The following is a 20,781-nucleotide window of genomic DNA, read 5'->3' as shown; positions in this document are numbered from 1 at the left end:
GGCTTGTTTGTATGAGTCATCTTGAAGTATTTGCTTGGGGAGCACCTATTTCGGAGTGTGTATTGCGCACCTGCTCCCTGCTTGAGGCGTGCTGTGGTCTGCACTGCGCAGAGTTGAGCACTCCTAGGAGAGAAACGAGGGAAGAGACCTGGCGCTGCTTTCAGCAGCAACTGCACATATAGGGTTGCCAACCTCCAGGCACTAACTGGAGATCTCCTACTATTACAACTGATCTCCAGCTGATAGAGATCAGTTCCCATGGAGACAATGGCTGCTTTGGCCATTGGACTCTATGGCGTTGAAGTCCCTCCCCTCCCCAAACCCCACCCTCCTCAGGCTCCACCCCAAAAACCTCCCGCTGGTGGCAAAGAGGGACCTGGCAACCCTAGTTACAATGACAATCGTACCTTCAGTCATCCTTACGATGACCTTGTGAGGTAGATCAGGGTTATCGTTAGGGTTGCCGGCCTCCAGGTGGTGGCTGGAGATCTCCCACTATTACAACTGATCTCCAGGCAACAGAGGTCAGTTCCCCTCCCGCCAATCAGGAAGAGGGACCTGGTAACCCCATGCATATCCATAATATCTAATTCTCAGTGTGTCTTTGACTCTGTTTATATCTGGTTTGTACCCTGGTCCTGGTTTGTACCCTGCGACCAGCAGGGACCAATGCCCCTTCAGAAATTCCAGGCCACCACAAAGGTTATATATCTTTAGAGGCCCTTGGAAGGCTGAGATTGCTTAGTGTCCAATAAGAACTCAGAATAAGTTTTGAGATCTTCACCTTTTATCCTCCCTTTCTCTGATGTCCTTGATCCTTAGGGTTGCCAGGTCCCTCTTTGCCACCGGCGGGAGGTTTTTGGGGCGGAGTCTGAGGAGGGCAGGGTTTGGGGAGGGGCTTCAAAGCCATAGAGTCCAATGGCCAAAGCGGCCATTTTCTCCAGGTGCACTGATCTCTATTGACTGGAGATCAGTTGTAATAGCAGGAGATCTCCAGCTAGTACCTGGAGGTTAAGCAATAAGAATATACAAGCAGCACGGTGGCCAAACAAATAGTAATATAACAAAAACACTTTTGTTCTCCGTGTTGCAATGATGCTATATTACAAAATGAACAGACCCAAGCAGATGACAATACTGTCATGAAAAACAATGGCACATAGCACCACAGCTATTAAACCATAGCCATTACTAAGAATGTTAATACAATGCAGCAACAACGTAATAGAACTGCCATAGAGAACATAGAGTCACAGAAAACACATATATGATCAATTTCTGCACTTGTGTAAATGTGAAAGGGAAGTCCGGTTGCTAACCCCTTTCAAGCGTCTTCATCAGTCGCAGGTAATAGCGTACGCAGATGAAATTGATCAATGGATGCTCAATGTTCCTTCGTTCTTTGGGAGCGATTACATTCAGGCACTCAATGCCTAAAACATTTCAACGGAGGCACTATCTAGCAACCTTCCAAGTATGTCATATGCTTGACCCTATTGATTCTGGATTTATTTATGCTGTTGCTAAAACGCTCGAGGAAGGAAATCCTGTCTAAAATAGGTGGGCTGGAGTTACTGGAAAGACGACAGCTGCCCGGGCCTCCCCTCTTTGCCGCCGCCCTGTCCCCTAACCCTCCGCATGTTACAAAATTAGCTTCCCATTGAAACACAAAAACAGCTGGTTTCATGGTGACTCCGACTGCGTTATTTTTACAGTCATGCTCTCAAATCCCTCCTGAAAATCGCATTACTCAGCTCCCGTACCAGGCCATTGTGTAGCAGGTAACCGTCGGGAATTGCCGGAACCAAAACAATCACCCTGCAGGCCTTCCGAGGTTGGAGGTTTGTTAATTGAAAAAAAGAGAAAATAATGATGTTGGGCTTCTGTGAAAGACAGACTTCCCAAGTCCCCTCGGCTGACCCTGGTCAAGAGGCTGGTCTTAGGCAGGCTTTGGAAAGCAGCCCATCTCCCGTGTGTTTCGGAAAGTTCACACTGAATTTTGGAGGGGTCGGGGGGGGGGGAATTGCACTACCTCTGAACCCCATTGAAACTGGCTCCCAGCCAACGGCCACCTCTCAAGAGTTGCGAGTGAAGCCAGGTGTGGGAGAAACCTGCAACGCCGTGCCAGGCTGAAGCAGATGGAGCTGGGCTCTTATTTCCTTCTCATTCGGAGGGCAGAGGGTGGGGACATCTGTGAGAAAACCAGCTTGCGTCTGTCTGCAAATGCACCCTTCCGCTGGCGGCCTTTGTGCCCAAGGAGATCGGATGCCTGATGCTCTTCAAGGGCTAGAGACAGCAACTGTTGGTCATCACTCAACGGGGCTTTGTTCTCCGCCCGACAAGTAGCCAAGTGTCTCTTCCTTTGAAGCCCTCAAAGAAAAGCTCGGCCTACCTCCAGGGCTCCCCAAAGTGGGAACCTGCCAGTAAATTCTCCAGAGGGGAAGAAGAAGAGTTGGTTTTCAATATGCTGATTTTCTCTACCTAGAGAGCCAGCGTGGTGCAGTGGTTAAGAGTGGTGGTTTGGAGCGGTGGAGTCTGAAATGGAGAACCGGGTTTGATTCCCCACTCCTCCAAATGAGCGGCGGACACTAATCTGGTGAACCAGGTTGGTTTGTCCACTCCTCCTGATTCCTGAAATGATAATTCCCCACCCGGAAATAAGCAGTCACAGTTAAAACTCCCCTCCCTCCCATCCAAAGCCTGAATCCAAAGTTATAAAGAATTTTTTCTTAATGTGTGCCATTACTGTCCCTAGGTGACATCAGAGCAGCTCCACCAATGGCAGCCAAGGTAAAACTGTACAATATAGGTTGTGGGTTTAAAAAAAAAATGGCAAGAGAAAGCCAACAGAGATGCTCTTGAGAAACATGCTGGCTACCTTCAGGGCTTCCAGAAGATAGAACCCACAAACACATTCTCTGGAAGAGGATTTTTAAAATCCCACAAGATAATATTTAGTCACTCTTTCCTTTATCACTGCTCCTTTCCACATGCAGCTCTCCCCGTGCGTGCTATTGTTTGATCCTCTTTGCAGAGCTGGAACCATCCCCTTAACCAAGCACATCCACGCCCTCGTGAGCCTCAACCCAACCGTCCTCTTGCCAGAGTAGCAAACAGGTCAGCTCGTCTTCTCATCTGAGGCCAGCGTCTTCCATCCTTGAATGAACTCTTGGACCAACCACAGTGAGGAGAAATCCTATCCCGCGAGGGGAAAAAAATGGAACATGGGCCAGGCAATACATCAGGCACCATTTGTGCAGAACATCAATCAAGATATGCTCTTCCTCCAGCACAAGGTGCAACGCCACACGAAGCCACACAGTTGTGAAAGGGCTGTCTTTGAAAGCGAGCGAGCGGCGCTGGGGACAGGACAAAAAGTACATCGTATCCTCGAGGATTTACATCCGAACAACAACAGGGCATTGTCTGAGAACAATAAAAATTATCCGCTAATAGGAAAAGCATCGACAAGACAAGAGGCATCGAAACTGCAGGCACAATGCTGCCTCATAACTTACAGCTGCAATAAAACTGTCAGAGTAATGAACAGGCGTCCAAGCCCCTCTTTGCCACACAAGACGGAAGTATGAATGCACCAGATGGGAGAGGCAGGCAGCAACTGGGAATCAAGGCAGGCAGGCTTTTGGGGTAGGAAAGGAAAAGATAGGAAGTAGAAGCTGTTACAAAATCATTGCAAGGGACAAAAATTTTGGCAGAGGGGAAAAAAACACCTTTGCATTTCCCGGGTGTTTTATGCATGGGAGTTTTACCTGGGGTTCAAGGCTCTCCTGACCCACACTTTTCTGTTCCGAATCCTAAAAATGCTATGCATGTTGTAGAATCATAGAATCATAGAGTTGGAAGGGACCACCAGGGTAATCTAGTCCAACCCCCTGCACATTGCAGGAATTTCACAACTACCTCCCCCACACACACCCAGTGACCCCTACTCCTTGCCCAGAAGATGGCCAAGATGTCCCCCCTCTCATGAACTGCCTAAGGTCATAGAGTTGTTTGCCCTGGAGAAAGTCCTTGGGTTTCCAGAGTACTGCCAAATCACCAGCTCAAATCTGGAGGTGTCTGAATCCCCACCCCTTGAAAACACTGCTTTGTAATTGGCTGTAGCGCTAACTGTGAGAAAAACATGAAAAAAAAACCTCCCAGCTCCCCTCTCCCGCCCTTTGGCTTTTGCATGGAAATGGGGACAATTTAACCTGGGCTGATCTCAGAGGAGATCGAAGAATCATATTATAATAGGATTGGGAAAACCTGGACATTGTGTGGGCTGGGCGCGAGTTCATCTCTAAGGGACAGAAAACTCATGCATAACCCCAACGAATAACCAAGTTGTACTAGCAGACAAAGCAAGTCAAAGTGCCTATGCATAAAAGACCCTAGTGAAGATCTTTGCTTGTTCTTCGTATTTTATTTATTTATTTATTTATTTTCATACTTCTAGCCCTCCCTCCCCCGGCCAGGCCCGGCTCGTACCCTTACGACTCATGGTATAACATTTTAAGGAAAGTCTCAGCAATTCTTTACCCTTTTTTGTGAACTCAGCTCCACAATTTGTGTTACAGACATACATATCAACAAGTTGTACTGGATCAGCAATGGCTGCAATCTAAAGAACACTGTCCTTGGAGTAAGCCCCACTGAATAAAATAGGACCTGCTTTTGAGTAGACCTGCGTAGGATTGCTCCTTTTACTGCTAATCATGCCAAAGAGGTGTGTCCCTTTGCCTTGCCCGACCCTTCATGTGCTGGTTGTGAGATCAATATGCACCAAGAAAATATTTCTTACACTTTTGCATTCAGGTCTCCTGGGCGGAGGGCAGGGGATTTTTACCATAATTACTTAGGTTCATGTAGGACATTGATGGGTCAGAATTCAAGTGCATGTGGTTTTCTGGGTTATGGTGCTTTGGGACCATTACTTTCAATGGAGAATTTATTGGAGGCCTGGGGAAGCTGATTGTAAAGATAATGGCACCAAATTTGCAGAGACCATAGTCCTTCCTCTAATCTAAGGAACCTCCAAGTTTCAAGTTAATTAGACCAAGAGGTTCAATTTTACAGACCCCAAAGTAGCTGCCTTTCTGCTCAGCCACAGTTCTCTCCTCCACTGATTCTAGAAGAAGAAGAAGAAGAAGAATTGGTTTTTATATGCCGACTTTCTCTACCACTTAAGGAAGAATCAAACCAGCTTACAATCACCTTCCCTTCCCCTCCCCACAACAGACATCCCATTTTGCAGCATCGGGGCCACTGCAGGGCCTGCTGACGGTCTTCCCCAAATAGTAGTTGGTAAAAATACAGGTAGGGTTGCCAACCTCCAGGTACTAGCTGGAGATCTCCTGCTATTACAACTGATCTCCAGCTGATAGAGATCAGTTCCCTCAGAGAAAATGGTCGCTTTGGCAATTGGACTCTATGGCATTGAAGTCCCTCCCCTCCCCATACCCCACCCTCCTCAGGCTCTGCCCAAAAAAACTCCCACCGGTTGCAAAGAGGGACCTGGCAATCCTAACCATAGGCCTAGGGATGTTGATTTGGTAAAAACCGAACCGGAAAAATACTGAATAAATGCAAATTTGGTAAATTTCTGGTTCAGGTTTACCGAGTCCACAAAATCCGGGAGGTTGGCAAAGCCAAATTTGCCATTCCCGAATATCCGGCTTTCCGCAGCTCCTGAGGGGGCATTTTTACAGGTGGAGGTCCCCGATTTTCAGGGTAGCTAGAAGGGACTCTCCTTGCAAGAACCACCAAGTTTGGTAAAGATTGGGTCAGGGGCTCCGGAGTTATGGGGTCTGGAAGCAGTCACCCCATCCTCCATTCAAATGCATTGGCAGACTCTTTAATATGATTTTACCAATGTATCTGAATGGAGAAGCAGGGCTTTAAATGCTGGGTGGGAAAGTTCCCCCGGTGCCTTCATAGAGATACAATGTGATACACTTTGTCTCTATGGAGGTGTGGGGTGAACTTACCCACCGTTTAAAGCCCAGCTTCTCCATTCAGCTACATTGATAAAATCATATTAAAGAGTCTGAACACAGCCACTTTGCCAATGCATTTGAATGGAGGAGGACGGGGCGACCCCTTCCAGACCCCATAACTCTGGACCACCTGACCCAATCTTTGCCAAACCTGGGGGTTCTTGCAAGGAGAGTCCCTTCTAGCTACTTTGAAAATTTGGGACCTCTACCTGCAAAAATGCCCCACAGGAGCCTCGAAAAGCTGTGAAATGCATTTAATGTGTTTAAATGGCCGAATTATTCGGGAATCCCGAATTTAAAGGCGAATTCCCACCTATATCGATATAGGGGAATTCGGCATTAGGGTTTTCCCGAATAAAAAAAAGGCCATTTAAACCCAAAACCGAATTAAACCGAATTTCTTTTGATTTGTTTTCAACAGCCCTACATAGGCCTCGTGGAATAACTCCGTCCTGCAGGCCCTGCAGAATTCTTTGAGATTCCGCACCGCCCTGGTCTCATTCGAAAGGGAGTTCCACCAGGCCAGGGCCAGGATTGAAAAAGCCCTAGCCCTGGTCGAGTATTTTATTTATTTATTGTATTTATTCAAAATGAACACCATTTTAGCTCTGTCTGGGCAGCAGACCGATGTGAAACCACATCAGGTTTCCCTGTACATCTGCTCCATAAATCACATATCCTGATCTTCCAGTAAGAGCATGGTGGGTACACATACCAATACTCTACTCTTTTTCTCTGGTCTGTCCCTTCCTGACCTGCCACTAATGCCTTCAGCCTTGCAGAAAATATTCTGACCTCCTGGGAGGCAGATGATATCTTGAAATGTCCCAGGGTTTGGAACATGCTGGAAGCTTTCCTTGCTTGGTGAAGAGAGAAGGGACAATATGTCCTGACCTGTAAGGAGTTTCATAAAAGTGCAGCATACAAAATTGCTATCCTTTTCTCTCTGGGAAATTCCCATTAATTAAACCACAGATCTGAGGGGTGGCCGCCATTTTATTTGCTGTTTGGTGAGAGAAAGACATTTAGGGTTGATAACCCCTGGGAGTTCATAGAATCATGGAATCCTAGAGTTGGAAGGGACCACCAGAGGTCATCTAGTCCAACCCCCTACACAATGCAGGAAACTCACAACTACCTCCCCCGCATACCCCCAGTGACCCCTACTACATGACCAGAAGATGGCCAAGGCGCCCTCCCACTCATGATCTGCCTAAGGTCACAGAATCAGCATTGCTGACAGCTGACCATCTAAACTCTTCTTAAAAACCTCCAGGGAAGGAGAGCTTACCACCTCCCAAGGAAGTCTGTTCCACCGAGGAACCACTCTAACTATTAGAAAATTCTTCCTAATGTCTAGACGGAAACTCTTTTAATTTAATTTCAACTCGTTGGTTCTGGTCCGACCTTCTGGGCAGTTCTTGGAAGGGGAGGCATGGTTATGTGCAATATGTTCCATCACTCCATGTTATGTTTCGGGAAGCAATATGGTGATCTTGTGGTGACACTCTAGGAATTTTCCAGCTCTCAATGGTAAATGATAAAGATTTGGGAAATTCCTAGAGTGTCACCATGACATCGCACCTGGCAATGTAACAGGAAGTAGTGTTGCAGCAATGCAGTATAACTGCATTTTCTCTCGTTTTGCTCCTATTGCTTCACCATGCAGCAGTGTGAGCATAGAGCCTGAAGGGGGAGGTTTTCCAGCGTAGCTGGAGACCTGGCTGCCCTACAGACATTACATATTCAGAGTCACAGGGGAAAGCCAGTGAAAGATGTAACATGGGGACTATCAAAGATACTGGGAAGAGAAAGGGGGTTGCTTGACCAACCCAGATAAAGTTTCAGGTGACGCTACTTTATGAAGGAGTTGTGGTCTGCTCAGAAGAAGTAACAGTAGAGGGACAAAACAGAGGCCTGTGGAGAAAGCCAAGGAATGGTTTAAACCAGGGGTGTCAAACCTAAGTCCGGAGGGATGGATCCGGCCCCTTGAGAGCTCTTATCCAGCCTGCAAGTCATAGAATCATAGAATAGAATAATAGAATCATACAGTTGGAAGGGACCACCAGGGCCATCAAGTCCAACCCCCTGCACAATGCAGGAAATTCACAACTACCTCCCCCCTCCACACCCCTAGTGACCAGAAGATGTCCAAGATGCCCTCCCATTCATCATCTATCTAAGGTCACAGAATCAGCATTGCTGACAGATGGCCATCTAACCTCTTCTTAAAAACCTCTAGGGAAGGAGAGCTTACCACCTCCTGAGGAAGCCTGTTCCACTGAGGAATCGCTCTAACTGTTAGAAAATTCTTCCTAATGTCTAGACGGAAACTCTTTTGATTTAATTTCAACCCATTGGTTCTGGTCCGACCGTCTTGAGCAACAGAAAACAACTCGGCACCCTCCTCTATATGACAGCCCTTCAAGTACTTGAACATGGTTATCATATCCCCTCTCAGTCTTCTCCTTTTCAGGCTAAACATACCCAGCTCCGACTAAGTGACACTCATGTCATATCCAGCCCTTGTAAGAATTGAGTTCGACACCCCTGGTTTAAACTAAATTGGCCTTCTGCTTCTTTTTCTTTAAAACCTGTCTCTCCTTCAAGGAATTCCATGTGACGCTCTGTTTAACCTCACAGCAACTCTTTGGAATAAGATGGTGCTCGATTCAGTGAGCTCCATCATACCTATGTAATCAGAAAACCACAGGGTGTCCAAGTATGATTACCACCTTTGCCCACCATGAGGTGTTCAGGAAGGAACCTGGGAGGGGAAAGTGTGGCCGATGCTTTGATGTCACGTCTCAGTGAAGACCTGGGATTGATGATACTCCATGTTCTAGGACCCCCCAAATCTCTATGATAATTACCATACAGCTTGGTTAAGTTCCCAGAGTTTCAGGGAAAGGACTATGATGATGTCCAGCTGATCACTGGAGCAGGTATGGGCAGTGGAGGGCAGGGACAGGAATCCCCCTGCCCTCAGACAGCACCTGTCAACCATATGTCCATGTCAGGGTTAGGGTTGCTAGGTCCGGGTTGGGAAATACCTGGAGATTTTGGGGGTGGAGCCTGAGGAGGGTGGTGTTTTGGGATGGGAGGGATGTCAATGCCGTAGAGTCCAATTGCCAAAGCAGCCATTTTCTCCAGGTGAACTGATCTCTATTGGCTGGAGAAGTTGTAATAGCAGGAGATCTCCAGCTAGTACCTGGAGGTTGGCAACCCTAGTCAGGGTCCTTGTAGGGTTGCCAGCTCTGCATTGGGAAATACCTGGAGATTTTGGGGGTAGAGCCTTGTCAGACGTGGGGAGCCCTAGAGCTGGAATGCATCTTAGAAGAAGAAGAAGAAGAAGAAGAAGAAGAAGAAGAAGAAGAAGAAGAAGAAGAAGAAGAAGAAGAAGAAGAAGAAGAAGAGTTGGTTTTTATATGCCAACTCACAGTCAATTACAAAGCAGCATGTAGAGAGGCGGGGATTCAAACGCCTCCTGCTTCCTGGGAGCTACTTCCGAGCAGAAGAAAGGCTTTTTTAAAACCAAGGCTTGGATTTCTCTCCCCCACCCCTTCTTTCAGACTGCCCCGTTTTTTGTTTTTTGTTCTTAAAGTCCTTTTTTATGAAGCAATTGGTTTTTTTGGGGGGGGGGTTATCTCACAGTAAGCTCTACAAATTAAGCCAATTACAAAGCAGTATTTAATGGGGCGGGGACTTGATTTGAGCTTGGAGACTGCTGGTGCAGAGATTCCCAACAGGAAAGTGAGGGTCCAGCCAGCAACGAACCTAGGGCTGTCAATTCGGTTCAGTCCGAACTGAAAATCAACCGAATTTCCCCTGATTCGTTGCTTTTCTGTTCGGACGGATCCGAACTCAAAACTGGCGGGCAACCGGGGGGGGGGCGAATTCAGCGAGTTCGGGAGTTCGCGAATAAATTCGGCAAATTCGGCCATCAGTAAGCAGCATAACCGTCAGTAACCAGCATTCTCCTCCCCCGGCCAATCGGTGGGCAAGCTGGGTCTTCTTCTGGCCAATCAGTCAGGATTGAGTACTGGAGGAATCAGCTGATGTGCGGTCCGGCCAGGGAGAGAGAGAGAGAGAGCGAAATCCTCGTGTGTGTGGGGGGGGTGTGCTTGTGCACATTCGCTCCTTTCTGTGGCTGCATTCTGGGGCGTATTTTTTGGGGTACAGACACAAAACTTTCACTGGAGCTTCAGATGAAGCTTCTTAAGGTACCCCCCAAGTTTTGTAAATATGGGCTCCCCCCTTTTTCTTTCCATGGCTGCAGGGGGCGCATTTTTGGGGGTACAAATCCCAAACTTTGAGCGGAGTTTCAGACCAGTGTTCTTAAGATACCCCCCAAGTTTTGTAAACATTGGGTCAGGGGGTCTCGAGATATGGGCTCTCCCCCTTTTCCCTCCCCCCCTTTTCCATTTATGTGGCTGCAGGGGGCGCTTTTTTGGGGATATAGCCCCCAAACGTTTAGCATAGCTTCAGTGAATTATTCTTAAGATACTACCCAAGTTTTGTAAAGATGGGTTCAGTGGGGGCAGAAATATCGCCTCCCCCCTTTTCTCTTTCCATGGCTGCAGGGGGCGCATTTTTGGGGGTGCAGACACAAAACTTTCACTGGAACTTTAGATTAAGCTTCTTAAGGAACCCCCCAAGTTTTGTGAACATTGGGTCAGGGGGTCCCGAGATATGGGCTTTCCCCTTTCCCCTTTCCCCTATTGGGATGAATGGGGCAGCCGATCCGATCCTGTGTGCATCTCTCCAGAGCAAAACGTTCCGTGCCTAATTGGAATCATCTTGGATTACAGCCCGTCCTGATGGAACAGAAGACAGCCACAGTAAGACCCCTTTGGGGGCTTTAATCTATAATTTTTCTCCTGTGTATGTGTGTGTGTGTGGGGGGGGAAAGCAGAGTCTGTGTGTGTGTGGGGAGGGAGCAGTTTCTGTGGGTGGGGGGGAACCAAAGGGGGCTTTCGTCGGTTCTGCCTGGGGTGTGTGTTCCCCCTCGAGTCTCTCGCTCCCTGCTTTGAGGGGGGAGGTTTCAGTTGTGTGTTGCAAAGGTGTTGTTTAACAAGGTTGTGTTTGCAGTTGTTTTGCTAATTTCTCCGCTGTTGTCGGGCTGGGAGCTTTGTGCGTGAGCGGCAAGCTCTGCTGAGAGATGCACAACATTAAGGGTGGGGGGGACCCCTTTCAGGGCCCATATCTCAGCCCTCCCTGACCCAATCTTTACAAAACTTGGGGAGTCTTTCAATAAACGTCCTTTGAAGCTCTGCCAAAAGTTTGGGACCTCTAAGCCCAAAAATGCCCCCCCAGAGCCGCGGAAAGGCGCGGTTGTGTTTTTAATGGCTTTATTCGGCCGAATTTGTTTCCGAACTTTGAATTCCCGCCGAATTGAACGGATCCGAAGTGGGGGAGTTCGGACTTTGGCACGTACCGAACCCACAAGGGCCAAATTCGGCCGAATCCGAACTGTACCTAATTTTTTTTTTTTGACAGCCCTAAACGAACCTCAGGTAAAACCCCCGGGCATAAACGACCCTTGTCTTTTGTGCTCACATAAGCCCTGCTGTGACTTGAAAGACCTCTGCTCCTCCAGCTTACCTGGAAAGAGGCACCTGGTGGCAGCAGCGGAGTGCCGCTCTTTCAAGGCTCGCGGGCGCTGGCAGGGCTAAGAAGAGAACCGACAAGGCACGGCCCACTGGCTTTCCAGACGCCCCTCCCACAGGACGCGAGAGACCGACCTCAAAGAAAGGGGCTCCTTGTGCTGACAAACAAGCTGCTGCCCAGCAAAGAGTTAAATCTGAGAGCCCTTATTTGTGAGGGTGTTTTTAAAGCCATGCTGTAACTTGACTCCTGTCCCTTGGCAAAGGTTTTACTGCGCTGGGAAACTGAAATTGAACACTTAAATAACAGAGAAGAGAGGGGCATTTGCTCTGAGAGGGTCTGCGTTTCAAGAGCCAGGGGGAAGCACATGCGCATGGGTGACCATCCCCAGCAAGTGCTTTCAAAAGACATGTGTCATAGAAGGATTCAAACTTATACAGTGCTTTTCCTCTGTATGCCAGAGCAGTTCCCATGCAAAACTTCAGTAATCAATCAATCAATCAATCAATATCTTTAGTGGCATATTGGTTACAATTAGGGTTGCCAACCTCCAGGTACTAGCTGGAGATCTCCTGCTATTACAACTGATCTCCAGGCGACAGAGATCCGTTCACCTGGAGAAAATGGCTGCTTTGGCAATTAGACTCTATGGCACTGAAGTCCCTCCCCTCCCCAAACCCTCCCCTCCTCAGGCTCCACCCCAAAAACCTCCCGCTGGTGGCAAAGAGGAACCTGGCAACCCTAGTTACAATGACAATCGGACCTTCAATAATCCTTACAATGATCTTGTGAGGTAGATCAGGGTTATCGTTAGGGTTGCCGGCCTCCAGGTGGTGGCTGGAGATCTCCCACTGTTACAACTGATCTCCAGGCAACAGAGGTCAGTTCCCCTGGGGAAAATGGTCTTTTTGGAATGTGGGCTCTATGGCTTTATACCCCATTGAAGTCCCTCCCCTCTCCAAACCCCTCCTTCCACAGGCTCTTCATCTATTTCCCAACTAGGGTTGCCAGGTCCCCCATCTTGATCGGCGAAGGTTTTAGGGGGCAGTGCTGGGGTGGCTGCGGGCACAGCTGCAGACGCACAGTGATGTCACTTCCGGTTTTTCTTCCGGAAGCTCTGCATCGCCGCGGCCAATTAACACTCAAACCCCCACATTTTGAGGGTTTGAGTGCTAAAGCAGCCACAGTGATGCGGCGCTTCCAGAAGTAAAATTGGAAGTAGAGTTGCCAACCTCCAGGTACTAGCTGGAGATCTCCTGCTATTACAACTGATCTCCAGCCAATAGAGATCCCTCCTCAGGCTCCGCCCCCAAAACCTCCCACCAGTGGCAAAGAGGGACCGGGTAACCCTAACCGGAAGTGACATCAGCATGCTCGCAGCCGCACGTATTCACAATCACTGCTCTGGAGCGGCTGGGTGAGTTGGCAGGCAATTGCCCGCCAAAACCATTCACCAGGCAACCATTTCCCCAACCCAGAGTTGGAACCCTAGTAATTATACCCATATTTCAGATTGAGAACTGAGGCCGAAAGACGGTTACTTGCTCAAGTCTACCCAGCCAGTTCACAGCAGATGTGAGGTTTGAACTGGAGACCGCAGCGCTCTGTCGCTCTGTCCCCGAGCCGCTACAGTACTACTCATGTTTCTGGCATGTCTCCAGTGGTGTCACGCCAACCCATGTTATGAATTTGCAATGCTGGTGTGGCGTTTTTGGGAGGGGAGGGGGTACTTCTAGAGGGGAAAAGCACATCCTTTTGAAATGAATCTCAAGATGACAGAGATTGAGGTCTATAAAATTATGCATGGTATGGAGAGAGTGGACAGGGAGAAGCTTTTCTCCTTCTCTCATAATAATAGAATGTGGGGTCATTTGCTGAAGCTGGAGGGTGAGAGATTCAAAACAGATAAAAGAAGTATTTCTTCACACAATGCATAGTTGTGGAACTCCCTACAACAGGATTTGGTGATGGCTGCCAACTTGGAAGGCTTTAAGAGGGGAGTGGACATTTTCATGGAGGAGAGGGCTATCCATCATACCTATTCTCTCCAGGATCAGAGGAGCATTACGTGCTGTGGAACGCAGGCAGGACAATGTTGCTGCAGTCATCTTGTTTGGGGGCTTCCTAGAGGCACCTGGTGGGCCACTGTGTGGACAGACTGCTAGACTTGATGGGCCTCGGTCTGATCCATCAGGGCCTTTCTTATGTTCTTGATACTAGTCACAATGCATACCTATTCTCTCCAGGATCAGAGGAGCAGGCCTATCAGGTGCTGTGGAACATGGGCAGGATGCTGCTGCAGTCGTCTTGCTTGTGGGCTTCCTAGAGGCACCTGGTTGGCCACTGTATGAACAGACTGCTGGACTTGATGGGCCTTGGTCTGATCCAGCAGGGCCTTTCTTATGTTCTTATGATGCATACCTATCCAGGATCAGAGGAGCACACCTGTTATGTTAGGTGCTGTGGAACACAGGCTGGATGGTGCTGCTGCAGTCATCTTATTTGTGGGCTTCCTAGAGGCACCTGGTTGGCCACCGTGTGAACAGACTGCTGGGCTTGATGGACGTTGGTCTGATCCACCATGGCCTTTCTTATGTTCTTATGAGATCAGTTCCCATAGAAGAAATGACAGTTTTGGAGGGGGAACTCTATGGCATCATATCCCACTGTGCTCCCTTCCTTCCCAAACTCTGCCCTCCTGAAGCCCACCCCTTAAATCTCCAGGCATTTTCCAAGCTGGAGTCAGCAACCCCAAGAGGAGGAAGTCTTTAACCTTTCCACTCCACATCATCCAAAACAACTCTCTTGCATTTTTATTAGTCCTGGAAAAGAAAAAGAGAGAGGCACCTCCTGTGGGGTTACCAACTCCGGTTTGAGAAATTCATGGAGATTTGGGGATGGAGCCTGGGGAGGGGAGGGTTTGGAGATAGGATTGCCAGGCCCCTCTTAGCCACCGTCAGGAGGTTTTTGGGGTGCAGCATGAGGAGGGCAGGGTTTGGGGAGGGGAGGGACTTCAATGCCATAGGGTCCAGTTGCCAAAGCGGCCATTTTCTCCAGGTCAACTGATCTCTCTCGGCTGGAGAGCAGTTGTAACAGCAGGAGATCTCCAGCTAGTACCTGGAGGTTGGCAACCCTATATGGAGAGGGGAGGGACCTTAACGGGGTCTAATACCTTAGAGGTGACTGTCCAAAGCAACCATTTTTCCCCAAGGGGATTGACTGATCTCTGAGGTCTAGAGATCAATTGTAATTCCAGGAGATATCCGAGCCTGTTCCTTTCCACAGACAAGAACTTGTGAGTTTTGATTCCATTTAAATTAGCAGAATCAGGCAGCGGCGGAAGGGTTAAGTCCCTTCTCTCCCCCCACACTGTAGCTACAGTCTGCATCGGGGTGCATCCCATGGGGCATTTATCCGCCTTTTTAAAATGCCGGGGAAGCTCTGATCGCAGCTGTCTGCTTTGGCCCTCAACCGTTGAGGCAAGGAGTCTGCCCGATTCCTTTGTTTAATCTTCCCTCATAAATCACTCTCCTCCTCCACCCCTTTTCCCCTATAGAATTTAGGGGATCATAAGACACGATTAGCTCATTCCAACCTCGGGAGTTCATCGGTTCACTTATCTGCAGCGATCTCCATGCTTGTCGGAGCCCGGGCTCAGAGCTCAGCCTCGCCACCGAGATGGTATCTTTCCCCCTACTTTTGAAGTGATAATTGATTGCTGAGGCAGGTGAGAAGACAACCACCCCATTGCCAGTCACTGCTGTACAAATGTGAACTGACACACACACACACACACACCTGCAGTGACCAGGGTTGCCAACCTCCAGGTACTAGCTGGAGATTTCCTGCTATTACAACTGATCTCCAGCCGACAGAGATCAGTTCCCTTGGAGAAAATAGCTGCTTTGGCAATTGGACTCTATGGCATTGAAGTCCCTCCCCTCCCCAAACCCCGCCCTCCTCAGGCTCCACCCCAAAAAACTCACACTGGTGGCGAAGAGGGACCTGGCAACCCTATGGATAAGCCATCACCGGAAGTCTACATGGGCTAGGGTTGCCAACCTCCAGGTACTAGCTGGAGATCTCCTGCTATTACAACTGATCTCCAGCCACTAGAAATTGAAATGCCTGGTTGTCTTATAGTGTCCAATGATAGACAACAAGGAGGAGGTTAAGTTAAAGCAACAGTTCTTTATTTAGCTAAACACAGATCTGGGGTGAAATAACCACAGATAAGATGCAAGGTTACTCACCTGAGAACAAAGGAAAGTCGGTATCATTTATGCATTCGGATGGGGCAGGCTTATAGCTGCTGACAAGCAGGTTGATACACAAAAGCACCAATACACATTAGGTGTCTACTCCACTCTAATTAGCATAGCCTATAGATATTGCCCAAAGGCGTTCACTGAGCGAATGCTTGATCTCCTGAGTTAGGAAGTAGAAAACACATTCCTAAGGACAGAGGTAATTCAGAGACAGCCCTCTCCACTGGTGACTGGCAGTACCAAGCACAGTGCACGATTTCCTGGCTCAAAGGCTTCTGGATGCCAACTTCCCCAAAGCTTCCATGTGTGTGCATACGAGTACATAGTATTTTATACCAGCCCTTATATCTGGGCATTACAAAATCCCTTCCCTCGGAGAAAATGGCCGCTTTGGCAATTGGACTCTATGGCACTGAAGTCCCTCCCCTACCCAAACCACGCCCTCCTGCCGGTGGTGAACAGGGACCTGCAACCCTGGCAGCGACTCATTTTGTCAACTCCTGGAGGGATTTTGATCCCCTTGTCCCCAGTGAAGACACACTGGCATGCTCTGACTCTTCGTCCCTGCCAGCTCTCCCTGCTTCTCCCATCCTCCTCAATCAATGGGAAACCGGCTGCCAGATCAAACTGTTTCCAAAAATAGCTATGCAGCGGCAATAGATCCAAAAGGTATATGGACATCCCCGGAATCTGTGGCTAGAGTTTGGCAGCTGCGCTTCTCAGCTCTGAGTCACATCATGCCTTCATTAACGGCATGGGTACTTTTTCTGCCAGGCCGAGAAACAGGAAGAGGACTGGCCCCCTCCAGGAAATTTGGCACCTTTGGTAGCTTTTTGACCCCCCCCCCCAAAAAAAAAGCATTTGGCAAATTAACAGAACTGGGCAGGGCCGTTGTAGCATCTTCTCTGCAGTGGGCACACTTAGGGTTGCCAACCTCCAAGTAGTAGCTGGAGATCTCTTGCTATTACAACTGGTCTCCAGCTGGTAGAGATCAGTTCCCCTTGGAGAAGATGGCTGCTTTGGCAATTGGACGCTATAGCATCAAAGTCCCTCCCCTCCCCAAACCCCGCCCTCCTGAGGTCCTGCCCCAAAAACCTCCCGCTGGTGGCAAAGAGGGACCTGGCAACCCTAGCTATGATGCAATCCATGCCATTCTCCTTTGTAGGGATGCCAGCCTCCAGCTGGCACCTGGGGATCTCCTGGAATTACAAATCATATCCAGACTACGGAGATCAGTTCCCCTGGAGAAAATGGATGCTTTGGAGGTGGGGTTTATGGCATTGTACCCTACTGAGGTCCCTGTCCTCTCCAGGCTCCTTCCCCAAATCTCCAGGAGTTTTCCAGCCTGGATTGGGCAACCCCCACTGCCCCATCCTTCGCTGGTGGCCAGGGGCAAGCTGGCAACCCTAAGTCCTTGTCAGTGGTCAGGTGGCCATTTCAACTTATGTGATATATTGTATCCTACCCTTTCCCCAAGAAGTTCAGGGTTATGACATCTCTGTGCAAAGCCCAAATACATATCAGTGACCATTCTAGGGTTGCCAGCCTTCAGGCTGGGACTCAAGATCTCCTGGAATGACATGTGATCTCTGGACAATTAGGGTTGCCAACCTCCAGGCAATAGCAGAAGATCTCCTGCTATTACAACTGATCTCCAGCCGACAGAGATCAGTTCACCTGGAGAAAATGGCCACTTTGGCAATTGGAGTCTATGGCATTGAAGTCCCCCCCCCTCCCCAAACCCCGCCTTCCTCAGGCTCTGCCCCCAAAATCTCTCGCCGGATGCAAAGAGGGACCTGGCAACCCTACACACAATGGAGATCAGTCCCCCTGGAGAAAATGGATGCTTTGGAGGGTGGACTCTGTGGCATCGTACCCCACTGAGGTCCTTGTCCTCCCCAGGTGCCATCCCTAAATCTCCAGGATTTTCCCAGCCTGGACCTGGGAACTCTACTCCCTATCCCCTGCCGGAGGCCAAGGGGGACCTGGCAACCATACTGCTTTGTGACTCCCTCCTTTAGAAACAGGCTTCGAGAAGGGTCCAGAAAGCCTTTCGAAAGGTTTGTTGCGCTGTTTTAGCAGAGAGCCCTTTTCCTGGCTATTCCATGTTGTTTGAGACAATCGAATATTGCTGGTACTGCTCTGCAGAGCCACTTGTAGGTTCTGGGGGCGGGAGCCCCCATCTCCCCACCTCCAGGGCCCCCCTCATGACCCTAGTCTGGAGAGGATTTCCTCACAACCACCCTGTGAGGTAGGTTAAGTGGGAAAAGCACAGCTGGCCCAAGGTCACCCAGCACGCTTCCAGGGCAGAGGGAGGTTTCGATCCTGGGTCTCCGTGATCCTTGTCTCACACTCTAACCATGACACCACACTGGCCCCAAAGGTGGGAAGGATCACAGGCCCATCAGTGTGGTGTAGTGATTAAGAGTGTCAGACTAGCATCCGGAGACCCAGGTTCGAATCCCCACTTGTGTTGTGGAAGCTTGCTGGGTGACCTTGGGCCGGTCGCACTTTTGCAGCCTAAACGACCTCACAGGGTTGTTGTGAGGATAAAATGGCGGAGAAGAGAACGACGCATATTCTCCCATTGGAGAGAAAAGCGGGGTATAAATGAATTAAATAAATTAGACAAACAAATGAATGTGTGTAGAACATTTTTATCCCACCTTTGTCCCACTAAGCTCAGAACAACACATTTCACTCTTCCTAAGCCAGAACACACAAATGAACACATGAAGCTGTCTTATACTGAATCGGACCCTTGGTCCATCGAAGACAGTATTGTCTTTTTTTAAAAAAAGTTTTATTGAAATATGCAGAATATTACAAAATATGTCAAAATATACCAAAAAAACATAATATACAAAAAGAAAAAAGTGAAGAGAAGAAAAGAAAAAAGCGAGATATAAAAGAATACAGAAACCGACTTCCAACTCTCCTCATACAGAACAGATTATTATATATCTTATTTCTTTTGTGAATAACTTTGATTTTATCTGTTTTTACCTTAATTATTATTTAGCTATTTTCATCTTAGTCTACGGTTTAATAAGTTCAGGTTCTAAAACCTAAGGTCATTTTTTTATCCCTAAAATATTGATTTATATATACTCACCATACTTTCCAGTCTATATCAAAGTCGGAACCCAACTATCTTCAATATATTGGCTTAACTTGGCTATCTTGGCCAACTCCATAACTTTCTGATGCCATTCATGCAATGTGGGTACTTCTTTTGTTCTCCATTTTTTCGCCCATACAATTCTTGCTGCTGTTGTCAGTATTGTCTACTCAGACCGGCAGCAGCTCTCCAGGGTCTCAGGCGGAGGTCTTTCACATCACCTACTTGTTTAGTCCCTTTAACTGGAGATGCCGGGGATTGAACCTGGGACCTTCTGCACACCAAGCAGATGCCCTACCACTGAGCCACAGCCCCTTCCCCTAAAACTGGTGATGTTGGGGATAGAACTCAGGACCTTCTGTATGCAAGGCAGTGGCTCTACCACTGACCCATGGCCTCCCTCAAGTCTATTCGCCTAACAACCCTGTGAGGTAGGTTAGGCTGAGAGAGGGTGACCAGACCAAGGCTACTCACTGAGCTTCATAGCAGAGTAGGGATTGGAACTGAGGTCTCCCAGATTCAAATCCAATGCTCTAACTGCTACACCACCTCCCCTGCTCTGCACCACAGTGGCTTCACAATGGCAGAGAGGCAGTGTTGTATAGTGGTTAAGAGTGGTGGTTTGGAGCGGTGGACTCTGGGTTCAATTCCCCACTCCTCCACATGAGCAGCGGAGGTTAATCTGGTGAACTGGATTTGTTTCCCCACTCCTACACACAAAGCCAGCTCGGTGACCTTGAGCTAGTCACAGCTCTCTCAGCCCCACCAACCTCACAGGGTGTCTGTTGTGGGGAGGAGAAGGCAAGGTGATTGTAAGACGGTTTGAGTCTTCCTTAAGTGGTAGAGGAAGTCGGCATATAAAAATCAACTCTTCTTCTTCTTCTTCTTCTTCTTCTTCTTCTTCTTCTTCTTCTTCTTCTTCTTCTTCTTCCATTTATTTGGGCCCCTCCAAGTGGCAAGATAAAATAAATTCTTCCCAGTCCTGCAATTTATTAAGGGTATCAACATCTGGAATGATTTACTGATTGATTGATTTCCTATATTTACCGTCTGTCTCTCTCACTGAGACTCAAAGCAGATTACGCAGTGTAAGTCGATAACAGTCCATACAAAGCAACGTCTAATAAGCATGCGCGAGGACGGCGATTAAAGAAACCTGAATAAGCATAGCGTATTAGGCACGATATAGAAAGCAGATAGACAGAGGAAAAAATTATTACATCAGTATACAACTATGCAGCAACAGCAAGGGAATAGGTGAAGCAAACTGATCATATGCCCCATATACTGTGGTATAGTCTACAATCCCTTTCCCTTTATAATGGTTTCTATGCCCTGATTTTCTCTATCTTTAAGGAGTCTCAAACCAGCTTACAATCACCTTCCCTTTTCCTCCCCACAACAGACACCCTGTAATGTAGGTGGGGCTGAGAGAGCTCTAAGAGAGCTGTGACTAGTCCAAGGTCACCCAGCTGGCTTCATGTGTAGGAGTGGGGAAACCAACCTGGTTCACCAGATCAGCCTCCGCCGCTCATGTGGAGGAGTGGGGAATCAATCCTGGTTCTCCAGATTAGAGTCCACCGCTCCTAACCTCTACACTACGCTGGCTCTCCTGAGCAACTTCCTGAACAAATTCTGTTATCTTTTCGGAGGACAGCCATGTTGGTAGGGTTGCCAGGTCCCTCTTTGCCTCCGGTGGGAGTTTTTTGGGGCAGAGCCTGGGGAGGGCAGGGTTTGGGTAGGGGAGGGACTTCAGTGCCATAGAGTCCAGTTGCCAAGGCGGCCA

This window comes from Euleptes europaea, chromosome 5 (assembly GCF_029931775.1).
Source record: "Euleptes europaea isolate rEulEur1 chromosome 5, rEulEur1.hap1, whole genome shotgun sequence".
In the NCBI taxonomy this organism is placed as follows: Eukaryota; Metazoa; Chordata; class Lepidosauria; order Squamata; family Sphaerodactylidae; genus Euleptes; species Euleptes europaea.
Note: the sequence above shows the minus strand (reverse complement) of the source record.